This window comes from Apteryx rowi, unplaced genomic scaffold (assembly GCF_003343035.1).
Source record: "Apteryx rowi isolate R43461 unplaced genomic scaffold, aptRow1 scaffold_507, whole genome shotgun sequence".
In the NCBI taxonomy this organism is placed as follows: Eukaryota; Metazoa; Chordata; class Aves; order Apterygiformes; family Apterygidae; genus Apteryx; species Apteryx rowi.
Genome location: NW_020450769.1, coordinates 43,993 through 58,410, shown reverse-complemented (window position 1 = coordinate 58,410; position 14,418 = coordinate 43,993). Strand labels below are relative to the sequence as shown.

General features: G+C 39.2%; 1 protein-coding gene across 2 annotated transcripts in view; it reads left to right on the top strand.

The window, feature by feature from the left end:
• The first annotated feature begins 4,342 nt into the window (after window positions 1–4,342).
• The window catches only part of LOC112972866 (activating signal cointegrator 1 complex subunit 3-like), a 53,881-nt gene continuing 43,805 nt past the window's right edge, over window positions 4,343–14,418 (top strand). For both annotated transcript variants that reach the window (XR_003255809.1, XM_026079987.1), the window contains exon 1: window positions 4,343–4,383. The gene's annotated coding sequence lies outside the window, so the exon portion shown is untranslated. The remainder of the gene's footprint in view (window positions 4,384–14,418) is intronic.

The window sequence follows — 14,418 nt, the reverse complement described above, 5'->3', positions numbered from 1 at the left end:
AAGTGCAGGGTCCTGCACCTAGGGAGGAATAACCCCATGCACCAGTACAGGTTGGGGGCTGACCTGCTGGAAAGCAGCTCTGCTGAGAAGGACCTGGGAGTGCTGGTGGACACCAAGTTAAACATGAGGCAGCAATGTGCCCTTGTGGCCAAGAAGGCCAATGGTATCCTGGGGTGCATCAGGAAGAGTGTTGCCAGCAGGTCRAGGGAGGTGATCCCCCCCCTCTAYTCAGCCCTGGTGACGCCACATCTGGAGTACTGTGTCCAGTTCTGGGCTCCCCAGTACAAGAGGSATGTGGCACTACTGGAGGGAGTCCAGCGAAGGGCTACGAAGATGATTAGGGGACTGGAGCATCTCTCTTATGAGGAAAGGCTGAGAGAGCTGGGCCTGTTTAGCTTGGAGAAGAGAAGGCTGAGAGGAGATCTTATTAATGTGTACAAATATCTAAAGGGAGGGTGTCAAGAGGATGGGACCAGACTCTTTTCAGTGGTGCCCAGCAACAGGATGCAAGGCAATGGGCACAAACTGAAACACAGGCAGTTCCATCTGAATATGAGAAAAATGTTCAGATGGAAAAACCCTCTTTACCGTGAGGGTGACAGAGTCCTGGAACAGGTTGCCCAGAGAGGTTGTGGAGTCTCCTTCTTTGGAGATATTTAAAGCCCGCCTGGACGCGATCCTGTGCAACGTGCTCTAGGTGACCCTGCCTGAGCAGAGGGGTTGGACTAGATGATCTCCTGAGGTCCCTTCCAACCTCAACCATTCTGTGATTCTGTAAATTTGCATTGTATTCGGGAAATATAAAATCAGGTATGTTTTTTGCTCCATAGACTCATGATTTTGGGGCCAGTTCAGTGAAACCTTTTTCTAAAATTCAAGTTTGAACTTCTCACATGATTATGCTACAAGGATTTTGATGCAAAAGAGAGACATTTTTAGACTTTGTATAATACATAAACAGTCAAAGAAAAGATGAGACATGATGAACTGCAGTTTTAGATACTGAAGAACACTGAAATGCTGAAGAGATGGTACTATACAAAACAGAATAAACAAGGGATTGGTTAAGTCATGGACATCAAAAAAATTTTAATAAGAAAAATAGAGATAGTTTTCCAGAGGAGCAAATTCCTCTTAGTTTCATCTCATAATTTATACTTCTGTTCAACTTAGGCTGTAAATATGTTGAAATTTTACACATCTTGTACATCTCACGTTAGCTAATTTTAGACACTACATTTAACATGTACACGTATACATATCAGCTGGTCACGTTATGCTTCCTTTAATGTTAATTGAGAAGAACAGGTATTCTTACAGCGTGATTCATTTGATGTTGGTTTTAGGATGAGTTGAACAGAACATTCGATACCCCTACTGAATTTTAAGCAAATATAGCAGATGAGCTCAGATATAGATTTCTATATAGCAAGCATGTTAATTCTTAAGATAAAGTCCTCCCTATGAGCAAAATTTCAGTTTATCATTGTTATACATCATATACTTTCCAAAAAAGTTTTAGTGCATAAGAAGGAAACCGGAAAAGGTTGTTTTTCTGAGGGACTTACTCAGTAAGTCTATGTTAACTCACTTGCATTTGATAAGATGAATTCCATGCAGTGTTTGGAATTTCTGGTCCACTAAAAATCTACCTGATAATAGCTTTATTGTAAAACATCACATTATACATACAGTATTAACACAACTAAGGGCATAGGCTAACTAATTAAAATACTTGTTTACAAAACCAATTTAAATTTTGACACAGTAGTAGAAGCTTTATATGTACAGCCTTTTGTGCATTTGAGGTCTTTGAAAGCTAGACCATAGTGAGGATGTGCTATCTTCCTAATGTCTGCTGGGAGGTGAATGTCAGGGAGAACTGAAGAACCACAAAAAATGTGAAGTTTCAAAGATTTGCAAGATGTGGAAACAAAAGTAACTCAGTAAATGTGACTCTTGTTTTTGCCATCATTAGCAGAACACCCCAGTCTTTTTATTGGTCTTAGAATTTGTCTTGACTTGTCTTGGCCTGAGCTAGCTTTAGCTTGCTTTAACAGTTGTCTAGCGGTCAAGTTTTCTAGTGGTCAAGCAACTACTGCCTGACCTGTTTTGTCTTAAACTTCGTGGAAACCATATACAGAAGAGGCAGTCGCTGAGTAAGAAACCAAGGCAGTCGCTGAGTAAGAAACAATTGCCCTTTCTGTCAGTTGAGACTGGGGGAGGCTGTTGAGCAACTCTCAGATTTGAGCTGGGAGCCAATGAGAAGGAAAGAGATTGTGTTAAGAAAACATAAAAAATAAACACAAGCAGTTTTCCTCCCGTTCTGTAAATAGTATCAACATCATGCTCCTCCTGGCAAAGAGGGAACGTCATCCTGAGGGAAGAACTCGGGATGCTAGTAACTTCTTGTAAGTCCCTCCTGCATTCTCCTTGCAGAGGACCAAGACGTTAACCTTAGGATCCAGAGGAACATCTGAAAAGTGAGCATAACATAGAAGAAAAGGGATAGATACTAGGAGGGTTTTAACTGTACATAAACGAGAGACATTTCTCTAGTAGGTAATTTGGACTGTTAGACTCTTCAAACATTAATTGGGCTGAAAGTCAGTTTTTGGTTCCAAATATATAGTGAGTTCCCTTTTGCCCATAAAAAGCTTCTGAGTGAAGCTACAGAGCCTGTGATCTTATGAGAACCATGGGGAAAACAACCTTGCAAAGCCAAGGCATTCTTTGCAAAGCCTAGCTTTGCAGAATTCATCCTAAATATATGTAAAAATTGTGCCCTTGATTATTAAGTATTTCTGTATAGCTGTTTATCTAATAGAAAACATTCAAACTATAATTTGTCTACAAGTGAAAATACAATCACGTGGGGAAAAAAAGCCTGTCTTTTCTCTATGGTAAGAAAAAAAAATTTGGTTTGATTAGGTTGGAAACTCTGGCTTTTATGCAAACTATGGATTTCAAGAAATCAGGGAAGTAGGGTAAATCTGTAGTATCAGYTATGTGACAGCTTTGACTAGCAAGCATGTAATGGGATTTCCTGTTACCATAAGGAAATATGGAAATGTCGAGGCCTTAGTCTTCATTAAAAATTTGAGCTCAGAAAGAATACAAAAACTTTCCTTAAAAAGTAAAAACAGTATGAAAAGAATTCATGAAAGGATTTGGAAGATGCCTTCTTTTTCTAATTACATTTAACTTGTGGCCTATAGATCTGTCCAACAGAAATATTAAATACTGTGTTTATAAAACATACCTTTTTGCCTTGAAAGTCTGTTTATAAAATTATGCTAAAAAAACCCTGAAATCCTGATGTATCTAGCATCTACTTAAAGGAGATTAATTTCAAAACTTATTCTTTTCTAGTCCTGCATAATTTCACTATGAAGACATTTTATAACATGGTGACTGAATAGAACTGGCTAAAATTGTGGATTCCCAATAGACTAGTCAAATACTATAAGGATAAGTGGTCTAAAAACATTATAGCCAGGCCAAATGGTTATCTACCAACCCCTGCAAGATATCTATGTTTTATGATTCATTTAAACTGCATATGTTTCATTTTTTTAGCAAGGGTTTGAGCATGTTACCCTCTTCTTGGGAATGTGTTTTTCAGCATCTCCAACTGTACATTTAGACAGACACATGTACTACTGTTTTCATTCTTTTATATGAACACAATAATTACTAGACCTGTATGGATGAAAGCAGTATCCTGATCCATGATCTCAGAAGAGGCTGAGGTTATATACTTCATGAGAGAACATAGGGAAGATGCTTGAGAAGACGTAAGTCAGAAGTAAGTGATCTGAATGTTAACAATTACCCAGCTGGAGGCCTCTTACTGTTCGTTTGAATTCGCACACAGACTCCCAAAGACGTCAGAGCAAGCACTTTTTTCCTCCACCTGGTTGTCCTGAAATTACCTTATTTTTCCCCATTCTTCTCTCCCCTCCTCTTCCCCCCCCCCCCCCTTCCTGCACAATTTGGCCTCCTTTAGCTTCATTGTACTACGGTGCCTTTGAAACCCCGTTTTTCACGGGTGTGCCCGAGCATGTAACACACAAGCGCGCAGGCCGGGCCGGGGAAGCAGCAAGTGCGCAACGCCGGGAGCGCCAGTAAAGAGGCGGAGGGAGGAGAGGAAGCCCCGGAAACCTGTGGCAGGGCACGCACCGGGGCTGCGGAGCAACGGGAGGGCGGCGAGGCCGGGAGCGCGGCGGAGCTGCCCCCACCGCGCATTTGACTACGCAGCGAAGGACTGAAGGGACCGGGCGGGCGAGCGGCGCAGCACCCTCGCCCCGCCCGCTCGCTTTACGGCAGTGTCGCGCCGCGCCCGGCCCTTTGCGGCAACGGAACCGGCAAGCCGGAAGGCAGGTGCGCGGCGGGGCTCGGGCGGCCGGGGGTCGGGTGGCTGCGCGGGGCTGGCGGGCGGCCGGGCAGGGGCGGCGGGGCCGCCCTCGGTGGGAGCTCGCCGTGCCCCGGGCAGGCGGCGCGGGCGCCTCCCTCGGCTCTCCGGTGCGGGGTGCCCGGCTCGCGGGGAGCGGGCGGGGGGTCTCGGCGCGGTGCCTCTGAGGGGGCGGCCGTTGGGGCGCAGCCGTTACGGGGCGGCCGTTACGGGGCAGCGCGCGCGCTGGCCGGGGCCGGCAGGGCGCCCCGGGGCCGCCCGCCGGCGGCCCCTGGGCGCCCGCAGCTCGTGGTGTTGTGGGGCTGGTGCTGAGGCCTGGCTGTGGTGGGCCTGTGCCCGAGCCGTCGCCTAAACCTTGGTATAGCTGGCACGCTCTGAGCTGCTCGTAATAAAAGATAACTAATGGAAACGGCTTCTCAGTTCTGTTTTTCTGGTTTGGACCTCAATGTATTTATTGATATAGGGATTACAAGCATGCTGTCAAGTGAAAAATGGCACCGGTGTTGAACGGGTCTGAATACTTACAATACTTACATTAATAAACTTAGCTAAAAATGAAGAATTAAAAAAACGCATGTGATTGAGTAGAGTGTTTCCCCTTTCTGGTACGATTTGATTCATTTTAGCTGGTGATGGTAAAGTGTCAGGTTTGCTCTTAAAATGCATGACTAGCTCTAGTGTGCTATGGTTTACCTTTCAGATGCTTCAGGAGAGTGTATCATGTTAGAGTTAAAGAATCTATTTAAAAGCTTTTATGAGTTCTGAATTTAGATTTTGTTTCATTATAACAAAAATTTGTATAGACCCTTTTTGGTCTTCAGGCTTTTTAAAGGATTGACTGTAGAATAGTAYTATTGAAATGGAACCAGCAGTCTTCACCTCTACAGAGTCCTAAGGATGCTTACTGTATTCTCCTGTATTTTACTTTTTCATTACCTTTATTTTTAGAGTTTGATGTGATAGTCAAACTTAATTACCGTCTTGTGGATAGACTTGACTTGAGTTCATACTGTAGTAGGAAAATTGGCAGAAGTACCAGAGATGTGACACCTGTCATGTATATCCATGTGGTAGATTGCATCTGAAACAATGTTGTTTTTTTTTTAACATAGATATGTATTTCTATCTGCAATCTGATTTGATCCAAAGGCCAGATTAATTATACCAATAAGGTGCTGAGTCCAAGTAAGCATACACTGCTTTTCAGTAGATGCCGTAATAAAATAACTTTTGGATCTGACTTACTTCTGGCTGTGACAGAGATCAAACTTCATCCTCCTGGAATTATTTTTATAGGTGTTTGGTGGTAGTCTCTTCCCATTTATATGAGGACACTGAAGAAGTCCCACTTAGTTCTTCAAACAATAATGGCTTAGACCCTCAGTCACTTCGTGATGGGGTCTTTATGGATTGTGTAAAGCTGTTTAAATGTTAGACCTGATTAGTTTTCTCTAAAAGCTAGCTTGGATTCTGGAAGAGATTAGATCAGTAGTATGTGTTGTTCTACTGAATCAGAGAGAGGTAATACACAGCAATAATTTGTTTTGGTAGTTTTATGTTTGTGGAGCTTCTTATCACTTACTTTCTCTTCTTAAAAAGAGGAGCATACATAACTCTTTTTCAGCTCTTTATTTCCTGTCTTGTTTTTTTTTTTTTTCCTTTCTGCAGCTGTCATGTATGTATTTGAAGGCTACCAATGTGTTTCTCACCTCCATAATCTAAAATACCTTTTCACTGTGGGGGCGGTTGAACAGTGGAACAGGTTGCAGAGAGGCTGTGGAGTCCTGTCGTTGGAGATATTTAAAACCTGACTGGACATGGTCCTGGCCAAATTGCTCTAGGTGACCCTGCTTGAGCAGGGGGCGGGGTTGAACCAGATGATTTCCAGAGGTCTCTTCCAAACTCAACTTCCTGTGATTCTGTGAAATAACCCCAGTTTGTTGAATCTTTCCTAATAGATGGCATCTTCTACAGTGCTGGTCATTTTTGTTACCCTCCACTGTATCCTTCTAAACTGCTATCTATTTTTCTAGAAACTGGTTGCACACTGTAGACAACAATATGCTAGTTGAGTCTTTTCATTGACTAGTTGACTAGAAGGACAACTTGATGTATGTTAATGGGGGCAGGAGGGGGTATTGTGTTTGCTGGATAGTTATAAAGTAAAGTAATTATAGGAAGATATAGTGTAAAAAAAAAATGCAAAACAAAACTAATTCTTAAAAAGCAGATCACCAAATGTAATTTTGGAGGGACAGTGCAATGTGAATTAGAGCATTAGTACTATCTAATAGTTGCATCTTAACAAAAAAATGTATTCTGTAGTAAGACTTGCCTGGTTTATTCTTAAAAAGTAGAGCTTAAATGACACACATCAAAATGAATTTTAGAATTTGGATGCATGGGCTCATGTAGCGTAACAAAAATGCACTGATCAAATGTCAAACAAGGAATCTTAAATTGGATTTGCAATGTTCTAAAAAACTAATTTTTTTAGAAGTGTTAAATAAGTGATTAATTATAGTTCTTAATGTTGTTTTGAGTAGTGATAGATTTTTTTTTTTTCTTCCCCTAGAAAGCTTGCTGGAAAGCCTCATTATTCCAAAAAAGAGCTTAATGTTTTTCTGGTGAATTGCTTTTAGTAACAACCGTTGAAGTTTGTGATGGACACTTTCTAGCCTACATACTCCTTATTAAACCAAATCAGCCTTTAATGCTGGGAGAAAGAAGAAAAAACAAACTCTGCTGTCTAGTTTGGACATATTTACATAATTAAAAGAAATTTTACAAATGACAAAATGCATAGTTAGAAGTTTGTTTGAAATGTGATGGATGAAGTTTGAACTGAGAAGAGAAGGTAATATGGGTTAGACCCACAAACAGATTTAGAGACATTAGGCTCTTAAATCCAATATCATAATCAATCTCTGTTGTAATCAGATGCCATAGCACTCTGTTTTAAAACAAAATGTTCATGTAGTTCTGAATTCTGTGGCCTGTAGTGACCAGTAGCAGATGCTTAGATGTACCAAAAAAAAAAAAAAAAAGCTGAAAACAGTGTGATATTTTCACTTTCATTTAAATCACTGACTGCTGAAAGATAATATACCTGATGAGCTGCATCTAGGCTATTGTGTTCAACAACTACCAAGGTATCTGAATTCTATTAATTCATCTAATACTTTTTTGAGCATGTTTGAACTTTTAGCCTGTTTGGCATCTTGTGGCAATGAATTCCCAGATTTAAATATGTATTGCATAGAAAAAACATTCAATTTTAGTTTGTTTTTACCCTAATATTCAGTTTTATCATGTATCTTTTTATTCTTAAATCATAAGCAATAATATTCAGTCATTTTGTATTCACCCATTCTTGCTTTTTAAACACCTCATTGCACTACAGAAATCAGTAACTTCATGTTTATTGCAAACATAATCCCTATAGGGATCTGCAGTCAAAGCATTCTTTATGTTCATGTCTCTCTGAGGAATTTGATCTCGTTTGCACAAAGCATTACTAATACATGCTTACACGACTACACTTTGCGCAAGACACAAATTACAGATATCACTTTCATTTAAAAATGTGATTGAAAGAAGAAGAGGTAGTGCTTTCCGGTCCTGTGTTAACAGTGTTCACTGAATTCATCAGTGGTGCGAAAGACTCCAATGTCCTGTGTTCCTTGAGGTTATTCTGATCACTTGGTTTAGAATATTCCTTTTGAAGTTGTACACAACTCTGTATAATTTATTGAAAATCCATTAGGTAAAAGAGAAAGCAAGAAAGACTTAATTAAGCTACAGTGGCAATGCTAGACTGTTTGGACATTTACCAGTTTGTCCTTGCTGAAAGGGCAATTAGTGATTTTTATTCAGTACCTTTCAGCGCGGACTGGAATTTGATGGCCAGCCTGTAGATGAGATGCAAAGAAAAACTTATGCGCTTTTCCTGACTTACTGAGATCTTGCATTACATAACACTAGAGAGGAACATCTTTAATGGGGAACTAGTATTTTGGGGCAGGGGAGAAGCAGCTAGCTCCTCCCTTTCATAGTATGCTGAATTTAGGAGCTGAAAATAGGCATATGAATTACAGCCTAATGTAATCTATACATGGATAGTCCTTTAAAAATAGGTATCAAAATGCATAGCCTCCTGTGGAGGACCTAAGAATACAGTCTAAGGAGTTCCCCAGAAATATAGTTTGGTGTTAGGCTTAATTCAGTGTAAATGTGGGCTGTTTGTACTCTCTTCCCTGTCTGTGCTTTTTTTAAAGTGCATGCCAGTTCTGTTGCTCCCTTTGCAGGGGATCTAGAAATTGGCCAGAGGGGAGGGAGAACAGTGACCTATTCTTAAAGAAAGCAACACCATCAAGAAACGTTTGTCAGAATCGCTGATTGCCCGGCCGCTGGCACCATTATCAGGTTTGCACAGGAGGCAGAACAGTTCTCTGATTGGGCTTACCAACTGTCCTCAGACTTCAGAGGATGGCTTCCCTTTTTTCTTCTCTGTAAGTCTGAGTCCCTTTTCCTCTCTCCTGGGAGAGTCATCTCTCCTTAGTGTATGTGCAAATACTGTGAAGCTAATTTCTAGCAGGTGTTCCCTATACAGGTACCTCCTGGAGAAATTAGCCATTCCTATGCTGTGCAACTCATGTCTTTGGAGCTACACCCCACCATAGCTGTTTTGTCCTAGCTGATGAACAGACATCTCCCTGGGCTTTCCCATCATTTTATTCTATGGCATGCCTGCATTTACTCTGAGAAAGGTCTGTTATTTTGGCTTGCTCAAAGTTGTGTTGGGTCTGGCCTGAAAAAGAAACTGACTGTGGTATTACAGGCTTGTATCTCAACATAGACTGGTCATAAAGTAAGAATAGATAATCATGGAATGATGGGTCAATGACTGAGGAGTTTAGCAAGTGGTCTCTTTAGTAAATGTCACAGTTTTCCAGCTGTAAATCAGAGATTTTCAGGAAGTTGTAGGAATAGATAGATTAGTTAGTACAGTAGTAGATTAGTTAGTACAGTAGTGATTTGCTTGGGTGCATTCAGATGTTTCTTAAAGCATCGGTAGAAACATTATAACCATATCAACCACCCCATTTTTCAAAAGTGTTGAAAACTGCTGAATTCAGTGGCTTAGTGAGTCTGTATTTGGAAACTGGATTCGGATTAATTTATTCAATAACTATGAAGGCATTATTCTTAGCTGCTGCTACAGGGGAGAACAATTTGACCTTTCCTTGAAAGATTTGAGGAAATATACAGAGAATCTCTGAAAGTCTTCTCTTCCAGTTCTTCAAGAAATTTTCAATGAAATTCTGAAAGAGAATTATATAAGGAAGTGAAAATGACTGAGTGGGATTGAGACAGAGTATTAACTCTGAAAAAAGATGAAATACAATGGAGATTACAAGCTGTCTACCCCCTCCAGCATTTGGAATTTATACAGCCCTGAAAAAWTAAATTGAAGAATTTGACCCCTTAGGCACTGCTGCCTTTGCTAAAAATTCTATATGTCAGACTAAGTAGGCAGAACAGCTGATTAGCCCACTGATGGGGGGGATCTGTCAATGCACAAGGGGAAACAGTTCTGCTTACTCAGTGCTGTATCACCTCTGAAGCATGAATACAAATAAAATGCTTAGTTATATCATTTTCTTGTTAGTATGGCATTTTTGTTTATAGGGAGTCTGTCTTAGAAAGTTGGTTCTATAAATCTGGACAGGGTTTGTATGCCTGGGATATTAAATGTGCATGAATACTTGTTCAAAGGTTTCTAATCATGCAACAGGATAATCTTGACTCATATATGTGCTCATTTCTTAGCATACAATACAGTTTTTCAAAAGCACATTTGAAGAAACTTTACATACATTCTAACAGAGCATGACTACATTTCTAGAAATGTAACCATTTCAAAAATTCATTGAAAAAAAAATCCTGCTTTAGCTCCATCATATCACTAGAGACAGAATTGGGCTATTTTCCTTCTYGGTGTGTCAGCCAAGAATAGTAACACTAAGTACTAATTTTTGACCTCTTCCCTATTTTTTCATGGAATAGACTTACATTTCTGATGTTTACTAGCCCTTGTAAAAAGGTAGTTAAGTCTGTTCACTGTAGGAAATCATACAGGTGTCTTTCTCAAAGTATATTCTTATGTGCCAGCACTTTAGGCAGTCAGTCTGCCCAGGAAGAGTGGGCAGCAGCTGTTTTGAGTTTTTTTGTTTGTTTGTTTTTTAGTGATAGCCAAAACTGGCCAGAACTTTTCTTTCTTTGGAGGCCAATTCCATATTTTTGGTACACGACAACTCAATTAGTTTTCTTATATGTTCTGTAGTTTATTTTGAAGTACTTGGACATGATGATTTTTGTTTCAGATTACCAGTATCTTTACCAGTTTAATTGATGAATTCGCTGAACACAGAAAATAATATTCTCCCTAAATGGGAAGTCCTGCTTCAGTGCTTTCATAGAACAATTGTTCTTAAAGATTAAATGTAAACGTTGGCCTTAGTTGTTTTGTGTTTGTATAGCTAGTGTGAGCTGTCTGCTAGATGCAATGATTTTGTTAACTGTAGCTAATTACTAAAGAAGTCCTCTATAAGGATTCTTGATATATGGAATATGGATATATGGTTAATTCCAAACTGGCATCAGGTCTTTCTCAGTGACATGAACTTTATCATTGACTTTTCTGTGAAAATAGAGATCTCATTTTACACCATGTGAATAAAGCATGCATTTTGTGATTAAGTTCTAATGAAGCTAATGACATTCATCACTTCACTAATAAGCCAGTGCAATTTTTAGACATCTTTTTTGATGATGAGCTCAGCAATGTATAAAACAGCAATGCAATAAAGTACCAGAAATGGAATTATTTAACCAAATAATGAAACCTCCTGATTCTAGTTATGATTCTAGTGATGCAAATAGCAACACAACTCTTCCAGTATTAAAGCTTCAAAAAGGCATTTTCCCATGCTTTAACTTGGCTTCTGTCAAATGAATCTCAGAAATATATTTTCCCATTGTATAAGTTGCAGCATTGATATAAGTGAACTTGTTCACATACACAGAAGACTATTTATTTTCTTCTCTTTGAGATTAGTTTATTAAAATCACTTGTGATATTTTACATATACATGCGACAATGTGGTTGCCTAGAGGTGTTTTAGTGTGATAGCTGCTTCTGGTCCTAAGGCTACTACCGATACTGTCTCTTACATTTGGAAAAACGTAAGTTTGTGCAGTAGTACGATAACTGCGTGGCCATGACATTTCTATGCATGGACGGAAAGTTAAGTGCTTCAAGGACTCCTACGTTGGATGCCCAGTTTGTTGTCTGTTAGGAACATGGTTAACGTAGTTACCTAACACCCATGGGAGGGTCTAAATGCCAGGAAGGAAACAGGCTCTAGGCTTTGCGTGGTTCTTCTCAATAAGGATTGTAACGTCTCCTTATGCCTTAATACGCCGTAGGATGTGTGAGATGCTCATATCAAATGACAAATTTGAGTCCTTGGAGTAACGTTATGTTCTTGGGGGCAGTATTCAGAACGTGGGATTTTGCTGTGCAGGTTCCTTGGTATCGTGACTGGGATGTGTGTTGGGGATTCCGGGTGACAATACTAGACCTTTTAAGAAACGATTTGTCAAATTTATTCTGTAGTGGAGCTGAAGATTTTAATTTTTATTTATTTTTATTTCCAACCTTGTTTCTAGTTGCTTGGAAGCTTGACCTCAAACCTGACTAGAAGAAGCCTTTACTTTGATAACTTTTTAAAATTAAAGGTAGGCACACATAGGGAATATGTGTAGGGTTTGTACCTCCAATTATGTTTTAGGGAACAGGTGCCCTCCCTACTCCACACCTTTCCAAGATTTAAGGGCACGTGTGCGTGCTGAGTTTTGGGGAATAGTTTTCGTCTTGTAGGCACAGACTAATGCCTTTTTCACAGGAAGCAGTGGCAAAAAGACATTCCTCAGCCCTCATTTTGAAATGGTCAAACACTCAGATTATCCTAAGGTTTGTTGATAGGTTTTGTTGATAGGGTTAAATATTTTAGTGTTGTAAGGGTGGAGATGGAATTGAGGGAGAGCTGGAGAGAAGGAAAATTCAGTGTATTCTATTTCTTAAGCACTGTTTTCAATCAGATTCATTGATAATAAACTGAAATTGTCCCCATATGGTATGTTTATTATTTCTGTATTTCTTAAATGTTATTATTAAAACGAGTTTACATTTGTCCCTTATATTAAAGAAACCGATGCTAGTAAAGCTTGGTTTGAAATTAAAAAAAAAATTCTAGTTAATTGTTTCTTTTTATGGAGAATGCTGTAACAGAATTAACTAAATTATGAAGATGTACCTACCATGAACAGTATGACTTTGATACCCTAATTGTAGTCGTTACATACACAATTAGCTATTTCACACTTTCAGGTTGTATCTTATCAGTAAATTTGTGTCTACTAAATAATTGCCTCTTTGTGGTCTTGTATGCATGCTCATTTTAAGCTGCTGAAGCAGCTGAAAGGAGAAGTAGAAATGCTTTCCTTGTAATAGTCTTTTTCCCTTGAAGACTCCTTTAGGACCTTGTTTTATTCTGTACACTAAACATAAGAAACTTATTTCTCAAAAAGAAAAACCCTTAATTGTACACCAAGCTTATGTGCCAAGTGTAATTTGTCTTGTCTTTTTAAAGCTAATTATTCAGCTAACTTAACCACTTGTTTCCTGCACTTTGGATATCCCAGCAGTAAGTTATGTGCACTTGTATTTCAGTTAAAGAGAGGTATCTTGTATTATTCAAAAGTGGCTTGATGGCTTTCTTATTATAGCTTTATTATTAAAAAAAAAAAAGCTAATAAAAGTCATATAAATGAAGTAATATTCTTGCCTTGCTTAAGTAGAGTTATAGTTTATGAACTTCTATCATATCCACCTTTGTCAATATCTCTTCTGCTCATGGTCTGTTACTAGTTAATTCCCAAAAGACAGGTGGATTTTCGCAGTATGGCACAGTTGTCTATGTCCGGGCACAGTTGTATGTTATGCGTGAGAGATGTCTGTGACTGCACGCTGAAGTTGATATTGTTCTTGAAAATTTCTCTGTGTTAATCTGTGCCTTGGTTGCACAAACGTGCTCATGCAGGCCTGTAGAGATAGCATTTAATAAATCTCTCTAGAACAGATGTAATGTGATGATTTTTACTTCTTAGGTAATTTTGTCACACTTAGATGCTTCTTGTATAATGCTACTAGCTATGTATTTGCAGGAACTTTAAAAAATATTATTTTCTGATTCTTGCTTTTCTTTTTGAGAAGCTTAAAAATTGTGTGACATATAGGCGCATCCCTTCTCTCCCTTTATGTAAGTTAAGGTCAGCTCACCTTCGTGGATTAATTTCACTAATGTTTTGAAATGAGGGGTTATGAAAGACGACCTTTTCATATTCTGAAATGGCTAATGTACATACCTGTAAACTGTTCTCGTGGGAGAAGGGGACGTGTTGACCACAAAGAAACAACTCCCTTGAGTGGTTTAGAAGTGGTTCCTAGGATATGAAAGATTATTTTGGCACACTTTTCTTGTGGTCACCTTCGGACCTCTTGTGGACTTTGCTATGGTWATAGCACTGATACAATTAAGCACCGATGGTGGCAAGATGCCTTGTTGTCACAGGTTATGTAATGTTGAAAAGATTGACTTGGTCTGCTCAGAACTTAATGCTCATAGCAAACTGTGCACAGTAGAGAAATACAGATTCTTTCTGTTCTTGCCTTCCCATTAAGGCTCAGAAGAAAGCTAAAAGCTTTTATTATTGGTTTTCTGCTACAGTAAGCTTATGTATGCCTGCTGATTATTATTTATAGAAATTTTCGTTCACAATTAGTAGCTTAGCTATACCTCTCTGCTATAGCCTCAAGTTTGTTTATTCCATTAAATTTTTATTGTGAATCTTTAGCAACTTTTATAAGCAGTTCTTTT